The following is a 19194-nucleotide window of genomic DNA, read 5'->3' on the forward strand; positions in this document are numbered from 1 at the left end:
AATCCACTCACCTCAGCCTCCCAAAGCGCAGGATTACAGGCTGAGCCACTGAGCCCTGCTACAACCAACTTTTTATCTACCCTCTTCTAGGTCTTGAGGGATAGGGGTGCCAGGTTTTACTCAGACCCTTGAAATTCTTAAAAATAAAAAATAAAGAGCAAGAGACCTTACGAGAAAAAAAAAGGCTGACAAATCAATACAAATAAGAGCTTATTATTTAGTATTATCTGTAAAAGTAGAGAAATGAAGAGACTTTATGAGAAAACACTTCAATTTTATACCAGTTAAGAGTTCTGAATCTCACTGATGGCTTCACTCACTGATTCTAAGGTGCATATTTTTTTCATTTTAATGTTTTGGAAACAGAATCTGTATCACAACTGTTGACAACCAAGCATCAACTATAATGCCTGCACATGTGATCCACAGGACTTCTTATGAACGACAGAGGATACTGCTGTACCATACATGCAAAGTGTAATTACCACACAAAGTAGTAATTCAGAAAAATTACACCATTAATTAGCACTAAAAGACATAATCGTGTATTCAGAATAGCACAGCAACAGAAACAGGAGGAATAAATCTTACAGTAAAGCAAGTATTGCTGATGGGTAACACCAGCACAAATTCAGCATTACAGAATGAGTGTCAATGGCTTACAAGAAAATCTTGGAGAAAATTACTAGTCTTTTAAGAAAATACTGTTGCTACATCAACAGAAGAGAGTTTGCTATTATATGGAAAAATATGGACACTGATGATTAAGTCAAAAGTGAATTCAAAAAAATTAGACTCAATCTGAAGCAGTCTTAGGAAGGATTTAGTTGATTTATTTCATTTATATTTTCTTTGTACGTATGTAAGAGTAATATGATAAAATTTCATTAAGTCTAAAGGAGTTCTTTCACTAAGTATAAAATAAAAATTTTAAGTGATGAGAAAACATAAGCTCAATTAACAATCTTCTTTGTTAGTGATACACAAAGGTTTCTCTTAAGTTGATAGTGTCAGCCAGGTGCTGTGGCACATGACTGTAATACCAGCTACTTGGGAGGCTGAAGCAGGAGGACTGCTTGAGCCCAGGAGTTTGAGGCCAGTCTGAGCAAAACTGAGACACTATCTCTTAAAAAAAAAAAAAGATGGCTCCTCAGACTTTATGACATATGGTTAATCAAGTTGTTGTTTGCTAAGGAGATGAGTCACCCATGATCTGTCTCAAAATTTACCTGAAACTAAGAGAATAGCTAAAAACATGTCAATCTACTAGTTCTAATTAACATAATTTAGATATAATGACTAAATACTAATGAACGTTCTAAAATAGTGAATGGAATGGTTATCTGACAAATGTGCAGCATTAACATGGAATCACATTTTTTAAAACGTTGTTATTCAACAGCGACGAAGAAAGAAATAAATTTTAACCCATTTAAATACTGAAGACAAGCCGGGCTCGGTGGCTCAGCCTGTAATCCCACGCCTTTGGGAGGCTGAAGTGAGTGGATTGCCTGAGCCCGCGGGTTCGAGACCCGCCTGGGCAGCGAGACCTCATCTCTACAATAAATCAAAAAAATCTGCCGGGCGTGGTAGCGCATGCCTGTAATTCCGGCTACTTGGAAGGCTGAGGCGGAAGGATCGCCAGAGCCCAGCAGGTCAAGGCTGCGGTGGCCGGGAGCAGCCACTGCACTCCAGTCTGGGCGACAGAGTGAGACTCAAACTCAAAAATAAATAAATAAATAAAAAATAAATAAAAACTGAAGATAGTCGTTTAAAGCCAACACTGGTTATTTTTAAGAGGAATGTAAACATTCACAGTTGAAAGCTATATGTCTTCTAAAACCATACCTGTTTTGCGTTTTGATGACGAGGTGAACAGTAAGTCCATCATGAATTCCATGCTGACTCAAAGTTTCCTGATCTTTCAAAATTTTTCCAGCAAATATCAACACAAGTTGGTCAGTATGTGATTTGAAACGTTTAGAGATTTCTTCCTTGAACTAAGTAACAAAAGAAATATGTATTACAAGTGTTTGAGGTAGAGAGGCACCTACAAGATACTACAGTTCAAATAACAATATAAAGATGCATCTTTTTGTGTGCCATTATCTTGGTCTTAGTGAGAAATGACTACCACTTCATTTCTAACCTTAAAGGTCTTATATTATAGATGTACATATCTATCTATCTATATTCAATCCTCTGCTAAGACCTAATAATTCATTTATTTTCAATACCCTCACATTCCTTTTATGTCAATGAGACCAATTCCGTTCAAGTCACAATTAGCTCTTACCAAGTGTATAATAATTTATTCTTCAGACTTTTACCTTCAGCCCTGTTGAATATGATATATTTATATATATATACTATATATAATATATATATACTATACACTATATTTTAGTTGACTATAGTACATACAGTTAACCTTATATTCTTGGCCTACAGGCTGAGTATTCCCCTAATCCACCAAAATCCAAAGTTTTTTGTATATCCATGACACTCAAAGGAAATGCTCATTGGAGCGTTTCAGACTTCGGATCAGGAATGCTGAGTCAGTAAGTATACAAGGCAAATATTCCAAAATTTAAAAATAAGTAAATAAATAAATAATCAGAGACAATTCTGGTCCCAAGCAGTTCAGATAAGGGATACTCAACCTGTATTATACTGACCCTTCTTCTTTTGCTTTCTTTTTTGTTTTTTTAAGAAAGCAGAATTTATTGAGAAGACAGAAAAGCGTGCCCACAGTAGGAGGGGACTTGAGGGGGTTGCACCCCACCTTTTTTTTAAGTAAGGGTCTCATTATATTGCCCACGCTGGAATACAGTGACACAATCATGGCTCACTGCAGCCTCTCCCTCCTGTACTCAGGGAATCCTTCCGCCTCAGTCTTGGGGGATCACAGTCCAAGTTTGGAAAAAAATCACATCTTCTAATCACTCTACTCCCACCATCCAACAGCAGCAGATCTCAACAGATGATGGCACTACTGACAAAAGGGTGTTCTGTAAATTTATGTTTTGGTTGCCACAGTAAATGGAAAGATACATTAAATTATATGTCTGACATTTAAAAAATCTTGCAGTAGCAGGAAAAGGAAGACATAAATATATAAAACAAGACAGGCCATATATCATTGTTGAACATGAGATAGTTGCATGAAAGCTATAACACTCTACATTTGTATATGAATGAAGTTTTCCATAATCAAGTTACAGTAGTCAACGTAAACTGGTTTTGTAAAACTCTATTTTACTTTTGCCAACTCACACATTGGTAAGATTTTTTTAAATGCAAAAAAAGCATAAAGATAACACAAAATTATACTGCAGTAAATATTTGAGTTTTTCCACCTGAGCTTTCTTTCCTCTATACGAAATCATATGATATATAATCCTCATATCTAAGATAAGCAATTTCCAACTAACTAAAAAAAAATTTCTGAAATATCATTTGCATGCTATTCTATATAGAGATGGATAATTTATAACTATCTTCCTATTACCAGATATCTTATTCTTCTCTCTGGTAGCTATCAGAAATAACAGTGTAATGAACAGCAGAGCACATCATTTTGTGAGGACTGAATGAGAATGTATGTAAAACGCAAACACCAGACACATGGGTAGTAGTCGATAAATGGTAGCTACTACCATGCCAGCTCTCTTAGTCCTAAACAATCTTGTGAGGAAGAATGCTGTTAATCCTATTTTAGACACAGAAATAGATGTTAAAGAGGTCCCCCAGAGCAACAAAGCTAATAAACTGCTGGGCTAGAATTCAAACCTAAATCTGATTGTAAAGACAAATCTATCCACAATAACCATAATCTAGACTTGTGTTCCTTAACCTTAAACTCAGAAATTCTCAGAATCTTTGATATTCCTTGTTATTTTGAAATACATGATTTGCTTATCTAGCCATTATAAAGCATTTTATCATATTTTAGGATTTAAAGGTAAGAAGCCAGATCCTTTCAATTCCCCATAAAACAGGATTTTTTCAAAAAACCTTTGAGACTTAACTCATATCATATATAATTCACCCATGTGAAGTATAGAATTCAATGGTTTTTTTTGCTATATTCACAGATATGAGCAACAAGCACCACAGTAAATTTCAGAATTTCTGAATATATGAAATTTGAGATATTCAGATTTCAGAATATTACCTACCTATGCCCTATCACTTCTAGCCATAAGAAATCAGTAATCGACTTTCTGTGTCTACATAATCTGCCTGTTCTGGATATTTTACATAAATGCAATCATAATATATGGTCTTTGTGACCAGCTCCCCACTCTTGACAAGTTTTCAAGGTTCATCCATGCCATAGCATGTGCCGACACTTCATTCCTTTCTACGGCCAAACAGTATTCCATTGTATGGATATGTCACATATTTTGTTTATCTACTCACTAGCTGTTGGATGTTTGGATTGTTTCCACCTTATGGCTATGATCAACAGTGCCATTATAAACATTCATATACAAGTTTTTGTGTGGACATACATTTTCGTATGTTTTCATTTCTGTTGAGCATATACCTAAGAATAAATTACCAGGTCATAGGATAACCTTGTGCTTAATTAACTATTTGAGGAGCCACCAGAGGGTTAACCTAAGTGACTACACCATTTTACAGTCCTACCAGTCATGTATAACTGTTCCAATTTCTCCACATCCTCACCAACATTTGTTATTACCTGTCTTTTACTACAGCCATCCTAGGTGGGTTCAAGTGATTCTGATTTGCATTGCTCTTATAGCTAACAATGTTGAGCATCTTTTCATGGGAGTAATGGCCATTTGTACGTCTTCTTTGAGGAGATATTTATTCAGATCCTTGGCCCACTTTTCAACTAGGTTATTTGTCTTTTTATTACTGAGCAGTAAAAATTATTTACATATTCTAGATAAAAATCCTTTATAAATTCTAGATACTCTGATCAGATAGATGAGTTACAAAAATAATTTACAGCAGAAATTTAGATGATAGGACAGATGGAAAGGTATCAACTGGAACAAAATTTTGAAATCTGAAATTAAATGGTCACATGATCCAAGAGAAATGAATCCTAAGCTAGCAATGCAGAAAACTTTAAGCAAATTAAATCACTCTGCATAGCCGGGCTCGGTGACTCAGGTTGTAATCCCGCGCCTTGGGAGGCTGAGGTGAGTGAATTGCCTGAGCCCACAGGTTCGAGACCCGCCTGGGCAACTTGGTGAGATCTCATCTCCACAATAAATCAAAAAATTAGCCAGGCGTGGTAGAGCACACCTGTAATTCCAGCTACTTGGAAGGCTGAGGCAGAAGGATCGCTGGAGACCCAGCAGGTCGAGGCTGAGGGGCCGGGAGCGGCCACTGCACTCCAGTCTGGGCGACAGAGTGAGACTCCAACTAACTAACTAACTAAATAAATAAGTAAATCACTCTGACAGAGTGAGACTCCAACCAACTAATTAACTAAATAAATAAATAAATAAATAAATCACTCTGTAGAATTCCCAGAAGACTCAACACTTCTCAATAAGACTCAATACCACCAGAGGCAAGGGTGAGAGGTGTTTAAGGGCTAAAATAAGTAGAAATATCTAAAAGTCTAAGAAGCAGACATATCTTCACCACACACTAAGCAGGCAACTGCCCCTCCCCAAACCCTACAAAAGACTGGAAGATATTTCTCCCTCTCTCTGGAATAGGAACAGAAGGTCTCAGGATCAAAGGAAAGCAGGAGTACAATACTAAAGAAGATTAAGTAAACACAGACATACTAGATACTAAGCCCCCTCACCCCACCCCGAGCCCTCGACATCTTTCTCCTATCAAACAGGATTCTGGCAGCTGGGTCTTCACCACCCAGGCTGGAAAACTATAATATGTGGTATCTCCACGAATAAACTGACTAGCTTAAAGTAATTGAATGATATGGAGATAACTGTGTTCCCAGTTAGTCACCCTACAATGACCCTGGAGGAGTAGTTCTCAACAGGGGTGACAGGAATTTCTTTATCTGTTCCTGGGGTGGGGGAGATCTGGCAATGTCTTAGAGACACTTCTGATTGTCACAATAGAATTGAGTACCACTGGATCTGGTGGGAAGAGACCAGGGATGCTGCTAAAAATCCTACAATGCCTCAACAACAAAAAATTACCCAACTCAAAATATCTATAGTGCCATGGTTGAGGGAAAACAGAGAGCTCCCCAAATAAACAACATCAGCATTATTAGGTAACCAGTTAGAAAAACACATTCTCAGGCCCCAACCCAGACCAACCTGAGTCTGATAACAATTTTTCCCCAAAAATGAAATAAAGGAACATTAAGTGACATCAAAAGAATACAGCCACCAAAATAAACAAAATAAAAAGGGGAGAACTGTTCAACAAATAAATTGCTAGGAGGAAAAAGTAGAGGAGAACCTGTAGGTGAAAATGAAACATTCTTCTCAATTACACATGGAACACTCACAAAGACAGACAATATTCTGGGTCATAAACAAATCTTGGAAATTTAAAATAATTGAATCATTCAATCATTCAAGCATATTATCTGACAATAATGGCATTACGTTAGAAATCAGTAACACAAAAATATCTAGTAAGTCCCCAAATTAAACAAAATACTTCTAAATAATTCATGAGTCAAAAAAAGTCTTGAGGAGAAACTAAAAATTATTTCCAAGTGAGCAAAAATGAAGATACAATATGTCAAAGTTTATGAGATGCAGCTAAATCCATGCTTAGGGAAACACATATCATTAAAGGCTTATAATTATGAACAAGAAAGGTGGCCAGGCACAGTTGCTCACGCCTTATAATTCCAGCATTTGGGAGACCAAGGCAGGAGACCTGCATGAGTCTAGGAATTCAAGACCAGTCTAGGTAACATACCAAGACCTTGCCTCTACAAAAAGTAATAAGCCAGGTGTGTCGTAGCTCCCTAAGAGGCTGAAGCAGAAGGACTGCCTGAGCCCAGGCGGTTGAGGATGTGGTGAACCATGATCATGCCACTACACTCCAACCTGAATGACAAAGTGAGACATCCCCCAGCTTAAAAAAAAAAAAAAAAAAAGGAAAAAGACACCTGTAAGAGATATACAGACAACAAATAAGTTCATAAAAAGATGCTTCCCATTGTATGTCATCAGAGAAACAAATTAAAACAATAAGATACCACTCAACCTATTAGAATAGCCAAAATCCAGAACACTATCACTAAATGCTGGCAAAGATGTGGAACAATTCTCATTAACTGCTGATGGGAATGCAGAACAATTCTCATTAACTGCTGATGGGAATGCAGAATGATACATTGGAAGAAAGTTTGACAGTTTCTTACAAAACTAAACATACTCTTACCATAAGACCCAGTAATCACTCCTTAGTATTTACCCAAATGAGCTGAAAACTACATCCACATCAAAACCTGCACATGGATATTTATAGCAACTTCATTCGTAACTGCCAAAACTTGGAAGCAACCAAGACATCCTGCAGTATGTAAATGAATAGATAAATTGGGATATATTCAGACAATGGAATATTATTCAGCACTAAAAAAAAAGCTATCAAGCCATAAAGGGCATGGATAAAACTTAAATATGTATTACTAAGTAAAAGAAGCCAATTTGAAAAGACTACATATTGCATGATTCTAACTATATAACATTCTATAAAAGGCAAAATTATAGAAACAGTAAAGGGATCAATGGCTGCCAGGGGGTGGAAGGACGGAGAGATGAATAAGCAGAGCACATGTCATTACTGTATACGTTTATCAAAACCCACAGAATGTTCAAACACCAAGACTGAATCCTATCTAAACTATAGTCTTTGCTCAATAATGATTCATCAATTTTAACAACTATACCAGGGTGTTCATAATGGAGGAAGCTAGGGGGAGGGGGCAGGTGTAGAGGCAGGGAACTCTGTACTTTCCTCTCAATTTTGCTGTGAACTTAAATTTTTTTTTAATTCAAGCTTTAACAAGCTATTTTTGAGACAAAGAGAAAATTATAAGCACTGAGTAAATAACTGATAAAATGAAGAAATTATTGATAAGGCAGGATATTTTAAAAAGTCATCATTTAGAGATTTATGCTGAAATATTAAAGGATGAAATGTTACAATACGAGAGGGATGGTTCAACATAATGGGGAACAAGAGGTCTTCAGGGAAAGTAATGACTGGCTGTAAGATCAGCAAAGCTGAATGAAAGACACACAGGGGTTTTATTACTATTATCTCAACTTTATGTATGTGTAAAATTATCCTTAATAAAAGAAAAAATTTAAAGGGAAGAAAATAACTGGCAACCTAGATAGAATTTCATATCCAGCAAAAGTATCACTCTAAAATGAAACTGAAATACACACAAATGGAGAAAACCTGTTACAGACACAAAGAAACAAAATTTGCTACCCAGCAGGTACACATTACAGGAAATGTTTGTGTGTTCCTTCAGGCACAAGAAAATGATCCTAGATAAAAAGATTTTAAAAAACAATGAAAAGAATATATATGTGGGTAAATTCAAATGAAAATTGATTTTATACAGCACTAATAATGTCTTATGTGGATGGATGGCAGCGCAGGGAAGAAGGAAAGAAAAGAAGGAAGGAAGGAAGGAAGGAAGGAAGGAAGGAAGGAAGGAAGGAAGGAAGGAAGGAAGGAAGATCCAGAGAAGGATAAATGGAGTTCAATTGTTCTAAGGTCCCTTCATTATCTAGAAAGAACTACAAGTACTTATTAAGTCAGATATTTTATAAGTTAAGATGTATGCAGTCACAGCTCTAGGATTACTACTGTATTAAAATAGTAAAAACAATCTTATCTCCCAGTCCATTAAAAGCGTCAACTGGAATAATATAAAATCCTCAATCCAAAAGAAGGAAAGAAGAGAAAAAGCATAGAACAGAAAAAGTAAAAATCAAATAGCACAATGGTAAATGTAAACCAAATATACCACTGATTACATAACAGACTATGTGTTAAAAGACAAAGACTTCCAGATTGGATTTAAAAACTCAATTTCATGCTACTTTAAAAAGACACATCAAAACACAGAAAAGAAAGGTTGAATGAAAACAGAATGGGCTAAAACTAACCAAAGAAACTAGTGAGGCTATCTAATAAACAAAGCAGACTTTAGTACAAAAATGACTAGGACATTTCAATACTATAACGTATTCAGTTTACAAGAAGATTTAAAACTTTAGTGTAATAAACACATCAAAATATAGCTTCAAAATAAATAAAGCAAAAATTAGATGACTACAGAAAAAACAGAGAATTCCACACAGTAGATTTTAACACATTTATCTCAGAAGCTGACAGAATAAAATGGTCAAAAAAACTAGTAAGGATATAAAAGAGATGAACAACAATTAACAAGGAACCTAATTGGCATACATAGAACACTGTACCCAACAACTACATAATAAGCATTCCTTTTAAATGTACTTACTAAATTAGACTATATGCTGGGTCATAAAGTCAACATATTTCAAAAAATTAAAATCTTACTGAATATTTACTGTGATCACAGTAAGTTCTAAAATACCAAAAATATAACCAGCAATCAATAGTGTTGTTCAGTTTCAAAAGATTTTCTAAGTGAGACACAAAAAGATCTAACCATTAAAAATAAAAAAGGGCACAATATATTGAACTATTATTAACAGAGTAAAAAGATTAGTCATAGCTCATGCCTGTAATCTCACCACTTTGGGAGGCCCAGGCAGAACTGCTTGAGCCCAGGAGTTTGAGACCAGCCTGGGCAACATAGTGAGACTTCATCTCTACAAAAATAAAAAAATGAGTCCGGCATGATGGCACATGCCTCTAGTCCCAGCTACTCAGGAGGATGAGGTAGAGGGATTGGCTCAGTCCAGGAGGTCAAGACCTAGAGAGCCATGACTATGCACTGCACTTCAACCTGGACAACAGAATGAGACTATGACTCAAAAAAAAGATAAGAGACAGAGAAAATTTGCAACACAACTAGTAGCTCAAATTCAGACTTCATAAAGATCTACAGATCGCCAAGAAACACAATCCAACTGAAAAATGGCCAAGAGGCTGAAACAGGAACTTCACAAAAATGAAATTTAAGTGGTCAACAACACAGGAAAACTTGCTCATCCTCATTAAAAATCAGGTAACTTGAAATTAAGACCAGGTTGGGTTCGGTGGCTCAGTCTGTAATCCCAGCACTTTGGGAGACCGAGGTGAGTGGATTGCCTGAGCCTGTGGGTTCGAGACCAGCCCCAGGCAACTTGGCGAGACCTCATCTCTACAATAAAATAAAATAAAAAATAGCCAGGTGTGGTAGCACGCGTCTGTAGTTCCAGCTACTCAGAAGGCTGAGGTGGAAGGATCGCTGGAGCCCAGCAGGTCCACTGAGGTGAACGTGCGTGCCACTGCACTCCAGCTTGAGCGAAGGAGTGAGGCTCCAACTCCAAAAAAAAAGAAAGAAATTAAGACCAGTGACAAATGCACTGAATGGTTCAAAATAAGCCTGTTAGATTGTTGTAGAGGCCATGGAGCAACTAGAACCTGCATACACTGCAGGTACAGTATAAATTAGCATATTTTAGGAAAACATTTTACAGTACAAGCTTACCTATGACCCAACAATTCCACTGTTTACCTAACAAATTACATGTCCATGGGTACACCAAAAAACACATTCAATGAAGTTCAAACCAGTATTGCTTGCATTAGCCAAAAGCCGAAAACAACCCAAATGTCCCTTAACTGTAAATTGTGGTATACTCATTTAACCAAATATCACACATAGTAACAAACTAACCACAACCATATCACAGATACCTCAACATACAACGGAAGCCAATTATAAATGAAAACAAACTGTGATTTCATTTATATAAAGTTAAGAAAAAGTGTAAGGAGCAAAATCCTTGGTGTTAAAAGTGAACATAGCAGTTATCTTTAGGAGGAGGTTTGTAAGGGATCACCAGATAATTTCTTGGGAGCTGATAACGTTCTACTTTCTTGACCTTTGCTAAAACATGGAGCTGCACATTTTTGATGTATGTATTCCTCTGTACATATACTATATGCTATACTTTAATTAAAATAGTTTTAAAAGTTGACTGTGAATGCCCTTAAGAAACAGTAGGAAATCAAAACACAGGTAGTCAACTTTACTGAACATTCCAATTTCAAGTGACTCACTTGCCAGAAAGCTAAAAGATGCCCCCCTTCTTGAGCAGGTCCATCAGAAAGGAAATGAAAAGAAAAGGATCTAGTTTTAGGCAGCAGGTCAGACTGGATATAAGACATGATGAAAATAACAACAGGGATAATCACCCAAAGATGATCATCCATGAACATCACATATAGTAGAGACTTGATAGCCAAAACAGATGCAGCCTCGAAAGCTTACAGAATAGCAATGAATAGTTCCGTTGAACCCTTAGTAACAGTTAAGGGTCGGAGTCCCACGAATCATGGGTTGTCAATGTCAGTATCTGAAGGATAACTAATCAGGGCTTTCTGGACAAAGGACTTCTCTATGGTGTCCTAGATGCAGAAGAGTAGGATGCTATAGCACAATAATTTATCATTATTTTATTACACAGTTATGTTGTGCCCGGCATCACACATACATTTTCACATTCAATCTTTACCACAAAACCCTAAGAACCAAACCAAAGTCCTAAAGACTTGTGAGAAATTATCTTCACTCACAGAATTACAGAGCTGTTGACATGAACATCACTGATACTAGGATCCTCCAACCCCATGAGACTCTAGGCTCTGAAGAAGGGCATCTTAGGCTTGAAGTGGAGCTTATGGAATGTCATGCTCAAAGCTGGAAAATATGTCAAAAATGGTGATAGCGTACAGCTATACTGTACAAAAAAGAAACGGTGTAATCTACCAATTATAATTTAGTTCTTATAAAAATAAAATTTAAATTTCCAATGAGCAATGTCAATTCAAACAGACATTAGAACCACTCCCAAGTAGACTATTGTAATATTAATTTGCTCTGAGCAAATTATCCAAAAGGTGGAACTAGTAAAAATCAAGAGAGCAACTTTTTTAGTTCAGCTGTCTGCCACTCCATTTGAAACAAAAGTGAATACATCTTCATTTTAATTGTATCACACCAAACAAATATGCTAACACTTTTCCAAATATATTGTATTTTAGAAAATTTTAATCCAAATATGATCAAGTTAAATAATGTTATGTTCTTATCAAAATGACATTTACAGAAGGGCCAAAAATTTTGCACGTACTTCAAATATCTTTAAACTTCTATTCTCTTCCTAAAAAAGGATAAAGGAAAACACTTTGTTTATATTGGCTTCAAAATTTCTAGAAATTGTATCTCTAACATTTTAAGCTAACTTTCATGTTTATCTAATATACTTTTATTGTACAACAATAAAAATCAGAAGCTAAGTACTATTGACATGGAGAAAACTAGCAATTTTAGAAAGCTGCTTTAGGCAGTTCACTGACACTCTCCCTCTACAAAAACATAAAACTTACTACAGCAAATTATGTAAAATATTTTCATCTATCCAGAGAATTACCAGAAACATAATGGAAGGCTTTTTGAAATTTCTGTTCAACAGATTACCTAGATTTACTAATGTCTGTCCTTAAACCCATGTGGTCACCATCAACTGAAATGAAAGATGCATTATTGAATGGACCTCCAAAGATCCCTACTTCCTACTAATGTGCTTTCTACTCAGGGGTCTTGCACTGATAACCTACAATAATAGCAAACAGGTCAGAAGAACTGAAAACTAAAAATTACTAGACTGTTTCTCAACAACCACAAAAATCAAAATTCTAATGTACCTTGAATAAGTAATCTAACTGAATAATTTCAAAATCAACCCAGCATGTACAAAACAACATTCAGTAATCCCTCATTTTTTCAGCATCACCCAAAAAAGCCAGGTGTTTCACATTGGTGGATTCTCCTGCTAGTTGAAAGTTGCCACTGTGTGAGTCGCAAAATTATTTTCCATTCTATTAAATATAATTTAACTATTTGATACTGCTTAGTTACTGGTGTGAACATCAACTGCTCTTATAGTAATATACTGTTTCAGACTCTTGAGGGATCCTGCATCTGCAACTGGTTTTTTACCAGACTGTCAGTTCTTGTCTTGACAGCACATCTTCTCTTCTCCCAGATTTGCTATTTTTAATCTGGAGAAGAGACAAACAATAATTAAAAGTTTAAAAACCATATAAAATAGAATGCTGAAATGTTGTTCAGAAATAAAAATGCATAAAGGCTTAATATATCAACTTTTATGAGGCCAATCTCAGCTGCTCAGGGCCCACTTTACTTACTCCCTGGTGCTGATTGTTTTGGGGAAGAAAATGATACACAAGGGGAGAATCAAAGTGCTACCCTAAGAAGAAAGAATGTTTTGAGACATGCCAACCTGAATTCCAGTCTTGGTTTTGCCACTTACTTGTTGTGTGACCTGGGGGATACTACCTGTTTCTGAGCCTTGGTTTCCTCACAAGTAAAATAAACAGGGAATTTATTCTGCAGGGCTAAAAGGAAAATTAAGAGATACATGGAAACTGCTGAGCACAGTATATTCACAAAGAAACTCAAATATTGCTAGCCTAATTATATAAGAATAAGCTCTGAACTGTAAACTTCAAAAATTATAAACACTTTTAAGTTAAAGGAAATGCTGTCATCCTTTACAAATATCCCAAAATCCAAACTAGCTTTTAAGCAGTCTCTACTTCTCCCCTTACATATTTACTTGTAAGGAAAAAAATAGAAAAATCTTGCAACCTATCAAAAAAGTAAAATGTAGTTAAACTCTGAAGACGAAACATACATATTAATTTCATTTCCCTCAAAATCACGTATTAACAGCATTTAGCAAGAATTCTCTAAATAGTTGTCTAAATAGCAGACTATATTTAAATCTCTACTATTTCAGTATTTTAAGCCACAGATCCTTCAAGAGTCTATTTTTAAATCAGTTCCTTACTCAATATTGCTAGTATCATTTGAAAAAATATCTGTGCTTAATAAATTATCCACATACAACAGTTGTGTCAGTTATCACTTTCCAAGCATCTGGTGTTTAACTTTAAGCTTAAAGTTAGAGATCTTAATAAAAACACCACATAAACCTTATTCAAAGATGTCAAGTATGAGAAACAGCTATACCAAGTATCAACAGCAATGGGGGGGGTGCCCTTAAAGTCCAGACCAAAAACTATTTGTACCCCCAAAGGTACTGAAATTAAAAAACAAACATCTATATGTGAAAGAGGTACCTTCTCATAAAATTGAACACAGCCAAAAACATTACAGTGCATTAACTACAAAATGCAATTGTAAAATAGAATCTCTATTATCTAAATCCGATAAAGAACAACAAAACAAATGCTTTGCTACTCAAATACTAGAATACACTTCCTTCTATTACAAAACCTTAAAACTCAGTTCACTGGAGAACAAAAGCTTCCAGAGGTAAAGCAACAAATGCAAGTAAATTATATAAACTCTGAGCCAGGTATTTCATGCGCATGATGTCATGAAATCTTCCAAACAATTTAATGAAGCCAGTATCGCATTACATGTTAAAAATGCAACCAGGAACACTCAGGTGAGTAAAGTTTCTAACCCCGAATCAGATTTCTCCAATTCTAAGGTTCATGCTCTATCCAGAATGCAGATTATATTTCAATATAAAGCTAGTAACTAACAAGGCAACACATTTTTTTCCTTTCTTAAAATAAGCCAAAACAATAAATAAAAGTCGAATGAGTCTGTTCTACATGGAAAGACTGCCAAGGTAATACAAGTTGAAAGAGAGTAAGATAAAGAAAAGTGTGAGCAGTTACCTCATTTAACAGGAATAAACAGAAAATTATACATGGATATACAGATAAACATCTTTCTGGACAGAATTACAAAAAAAAACAACAATTTTTTTTTAGCGGGATCCTTTTTGTTTCATACTTTTTCTATATCACTACAATTTTTTTATTTTTTTTTTTTGCTTTTTGAGTGGGTTTCTCACTCTGTTGCCCAGGCTGGAGTGCAGTGGCACACTCACGGCCACCCCAGCATCAACCTGCTGGGCTCCAGCAATCCTTCCACCTCAGCCTTCTAATTAGCCGGAACTACAGGTGTGCTAACACGCCAGCTAATTTTTTATTTTTTGTAGAGCCGAGGTCTCGCCAAGTTGCCTGGGCTGGTCTCAAACCCGCAGGCTCAGGCAATCCACTCGCCTTGACCTTCCAAAGTGCTGGCATTACAGACTGAGCCACTGAGCCCAGCCAATTCTCTAATTCTAAAGGAAAAACATGAATAATGCATTTTTCCCTTGCATTCTGTGTGTAAATAAACATAAAAACTATATCCTTTAAGAAAACTGAAGAGAGCTTTAATTAAAAATTTTTTAAACAAAAACCATTACATCCAAGTCTAGACATCATATAGTAGCTGCTTAACCAGTAAATCAGGCAGTCTTTTGTTGTCATATCTACAGGACATCAAACTCACTCTTAATTGCATAAACTTTACCTAGAAAAACCAGAGTTCAGATCTTCTGGTAATATTTTGCGAAGTATGTTTTTTCACACCTATAAATGAACGAAACCTGTTAAGTATGCTAATCTAATAGTTTCTGAATAAAACAGCAGATTTACAGATACCAACTTCATTCTCTAAAAAAGCTCACAATCTCAATTTAATGAGATCTTTATTGTTTAGCTTCACTTTTTAAGTTAATGTTATTTTAAATCAACACATGATTGCATATCTTTATGAAGTACAATATGAGAATTGGATATATGTGTACAATGTGGAATGATTAAAAGCAAGTTAATCAGCATGATCATCACCCCACTTGAAGCTGCTGCTATGGAAAAGCAACTGAAATAATGCCACTAAATATTTAATTAAACTAAAAATAATCGCCAGGCTTGGTGGCTCAGCCTGTAATCCCACGCTTTGGGAGGCCGAGGTGAGTGAACTGCCTGAGCCCGCGGGTTCGTGACCAGCCTGGGCAATTTGGGGAGACCTCATCTCTACAATAAATCAAAAATTAGCCAGGTGGGGTAGCGCGCACCTGTAGTTCCGGCTCCTTGGAAGGCTGAGGCGGAAAAATCGCCAGAGCCCAGCAAGTCGAGGCTGTGGTGGCCGGGAGCCACTGCACTCCAGTCTGGGCGACAGAGTGAGACTCCAACTCAAAAAAAAAGGAAAAAGAAAATGACAGTAGTGCTTTCTGAATTAAGTTGTGAAATTTTTAAAAAGGATAGTGCATTATTCCTTGATAAGGCTAACGAAGATATTAGCTATTATGTCACTGTCATCAACAGCATTTGCAAAGGTCCAGAGAAGAAAGAGTTAATGATATGGGGGGGCAGACAATAAATGCGGTTTAAAAAAAGGGGAAGAGGTAGGGAAGGAAAAGTAGGTAAGGAGCAGATCCTGAAAGCTCTACTAGCTGTGCTAATTCTGCAGTCACTAGCCACATATGGCTACTGAGCACTTGAAATGTGGTTAGTACAAATCAAGGTGTACTTTAAGTGTAAAATACATCATAATCTTTTATATCAATTACATCGTGAAATATTTTGGACGTACTGGGCTAAATGAAGCATATTAAAATTACAACAGCTGCTGGGCATGGTAGTTCACGCCTGTAATCCCAGCACTTTGGGAGGCCAAGGCAAAAGGACTACCTGAGCCCACAGGTTCAAGACCAGACCGGGCAACCTGGCAAGACCTCGTCTCTACAATAAAACAAAAAGAAAAAAATAGCCAAGCATGGTGGCGCTCGCCTGTAGTTCCAACTACTCAGAAGGCTGAGGCGGAAGGATAACCAGAGCCCAAAAGGTCAAGGCTGCGGTAGCCATGAGCGTGCCACTGCACTCCAGCCCGGGCGACAGAATGAGACTTTGACTAAAAAACAAAAACAAAAAAAACCAATTACAACAGCCCCAAAAGGCAGATGCAACCCAAGTGATCACTAACAGATGAATGGATAAATAAAATATGGAATACACATACCATGGACTATTATTCAATCTTAAAAAGTAAATTCTGACACATGCTACCATATGGATGAGCCTTAAAGATCGCATACTAAGAGAAAGAAGCCAATCACAAAAGGCCAAACATTGCATGGCTCCATTTATATGAAATCCCTAGAATAGTCAAATTCAGAAACAAAGTAGAATGGCGATTGCCAGGGGTAGGGAGATGGGGTTAAATGGGGACTTAGTGTTTAAATAATACCACCATTTAAATAAATAACTGGTACAGAGTTTCAGTTTTGCAAGATGGAGACGTCTGGAGAGGAATGGTGGTGATGGGTTGCACAACAGTGTGAATGTACTTAATGCCACTGAACTGTATACTCAAAAATGGTTAAGGTATTATATTTTGGCCAGGTGCGGTGGCTCAAGCCTATAATCCCAGCACTTTGAGAGACTGAGGTGAGAAGACTGCCTGAGCCCACAGGTTCAAGACCAGTCCGGGCAACATGGTGAGACCTTGTCTCTACATTAAATCAAAAAATTAGCCAGGTGTGGTAGTGTACACCTGTAGTTCTGGCTACTTGGAAGGCTAAGGTGGAAGGATCGCCAGAGCCCAGCAGGTCGACACTGGGGTGGACGTGAGCATGCCACTGCACTCCAGCTTGAGCGACGGAGTGAGACCCCAACTCAAAAGAAAAAAGTATATTTCATGTTATGTGAGCTTTATCACAATAAAAAAATTCACTTGTTCTTTATTATTTTAAGTGGATTCCAGGAAAAATTACATATGGTTCACATTGTATTTCTACTGGACAGCACTATTATATTGGTCATGGTAAAAATTTCAATGAGAAGTGTTCTGACAGTGTGACAAGATCTAGAACAGGAAGCCCTAACGTCAGAGTCAGCAAACTTCCTGTACAGAGCTAGATAGTAAATATTTTTGGCTCTGCCAGCCATATGGTCTGTACTAAAAGGGGCTATAGATAATACACAAGTGAATGGGCACACTAGATTTGAATTACAATTGTTAGGAAACATTCACTGTAAGCAACGACTCCTAAATTTACAGGAATTTTGTGAGTCAGTTTAATATTGATAACCTGAAATACGCTATGGTGAGAACATTTACATCACTGAAATCCAGCAAACACCACAAATCAGTGCTGTTTTTCCTGAAGTACTGGTTGATAAGCCAGTATTTTACCAGCATACCATTCATTATATAAAAAATTAACTTCTAGCCGGGCTCAGTGGCTCAGCCTGTAATCCCGCGCCTTTGGGAGGCTGAGGTGAGTGGATTGCCTGAGCCCGCGGGTTCGAGACCCACCTGGGCAGCGAGACCTCACCTCTACAATAAATCAAAAAATTAGCCGGGCATGGTAGCACGCGCCTGTAATTCCGGCTACTCGGAAGGCTGAGGCAGAAGGATCGCGGAGCCCAGCAGGTCGAGGTTGCGGTGGCTGGGAGAGGCCACTGCACTCCAGTCTGGGCGACCGAGTGAGACTCCAACTCAAAAAAAAAAAATTTAACTTCTATACATCTAAAATTATATTTGCTGTGAACCATCCTTGAGAAAAATAGCTGTTTAAATCTTTTTGTGTTCTGTGATTCAGATAAGGATCTCTAGCTAAGTAAAAAAGGCTATTCTAGAAGACAGAGAAAAGCAAGAGTGAACATCATGAGACATTCAAGAGTTGTGCTTTGAGTGGTGACCCAAGGGAGAGCAGTTTAAGCTATGAGCTTATGTACACTACACTACAGTCAGCAAAAGTTCAACAACTAGTAGTCAGTATTGACTACTGTACACATTATTGTATGTCATAGACTAGATTCATTGTAACCAATTTACTGAATCCTAGGCTCTGGTAACAACACAATGGTGAACAATCACAGTCCCTCTCTAAAAGAGAAGCATTAATTAACCACATAAATACATAATCTTGAATTGTGATGAACTATGATTTTAAAAAACAGGGTGCTGTGAGAAAATGCAACAGGTGAACCCAATCTTGTCTAAACAGATACATCCTTGAGAGACTGACCTTTGCACTGAGATTTAAAGAATGAGTGGAAATGGGCAAAGAGTGGGAAGTTTTCCAGGTAACAAGAAAACTTTGTACAAAGTGCTGAAACAGAGGGAAAAAAGGTTAATAACAGGCC

At 36.9% G+C, this 19194-nt stretch overlaps 1 protein-coding gene across 1 annotated transcript in view; it reads right to left on the reverse strand.

Moving 5' to 3' along the window:
• The window catches only part of UBQLN1 (ubiquilin 1), a 27231-nt gene extending 25235 nt beyond the window's left edge, over nucleotides 1-1996 (reverse strand). Inside the window, exon 1 of the mRNA XM_021706176.1 lies at nucleotides 1849-1996. The gene's annotated coding sequence lies outside the window, so the exon portion shown is untranslated. The remainder of the gene's footprint in view (nucleotides 1-1848) is intronic.
• Between the last annotated feature and the right edge of the window lie 17198 nt (nucleotides 1997-19194).

This window comes from Carlito syrichta, unplaced genomic scaffold, assembly GCF_000164805.1.
Source record: "Carlito syrichta isolate Samal-C Ts95f unplaced genomic scaffold, Tarsius_syrichta-2.0.1 Scaffold315331, whole genome shotgun sequence".
Lineage (NCBI taxonomy): Eukaryota > Metazoa > Chordata > Mammalia > Primates > Tarsiidae > Carlito > Carlito syrichta.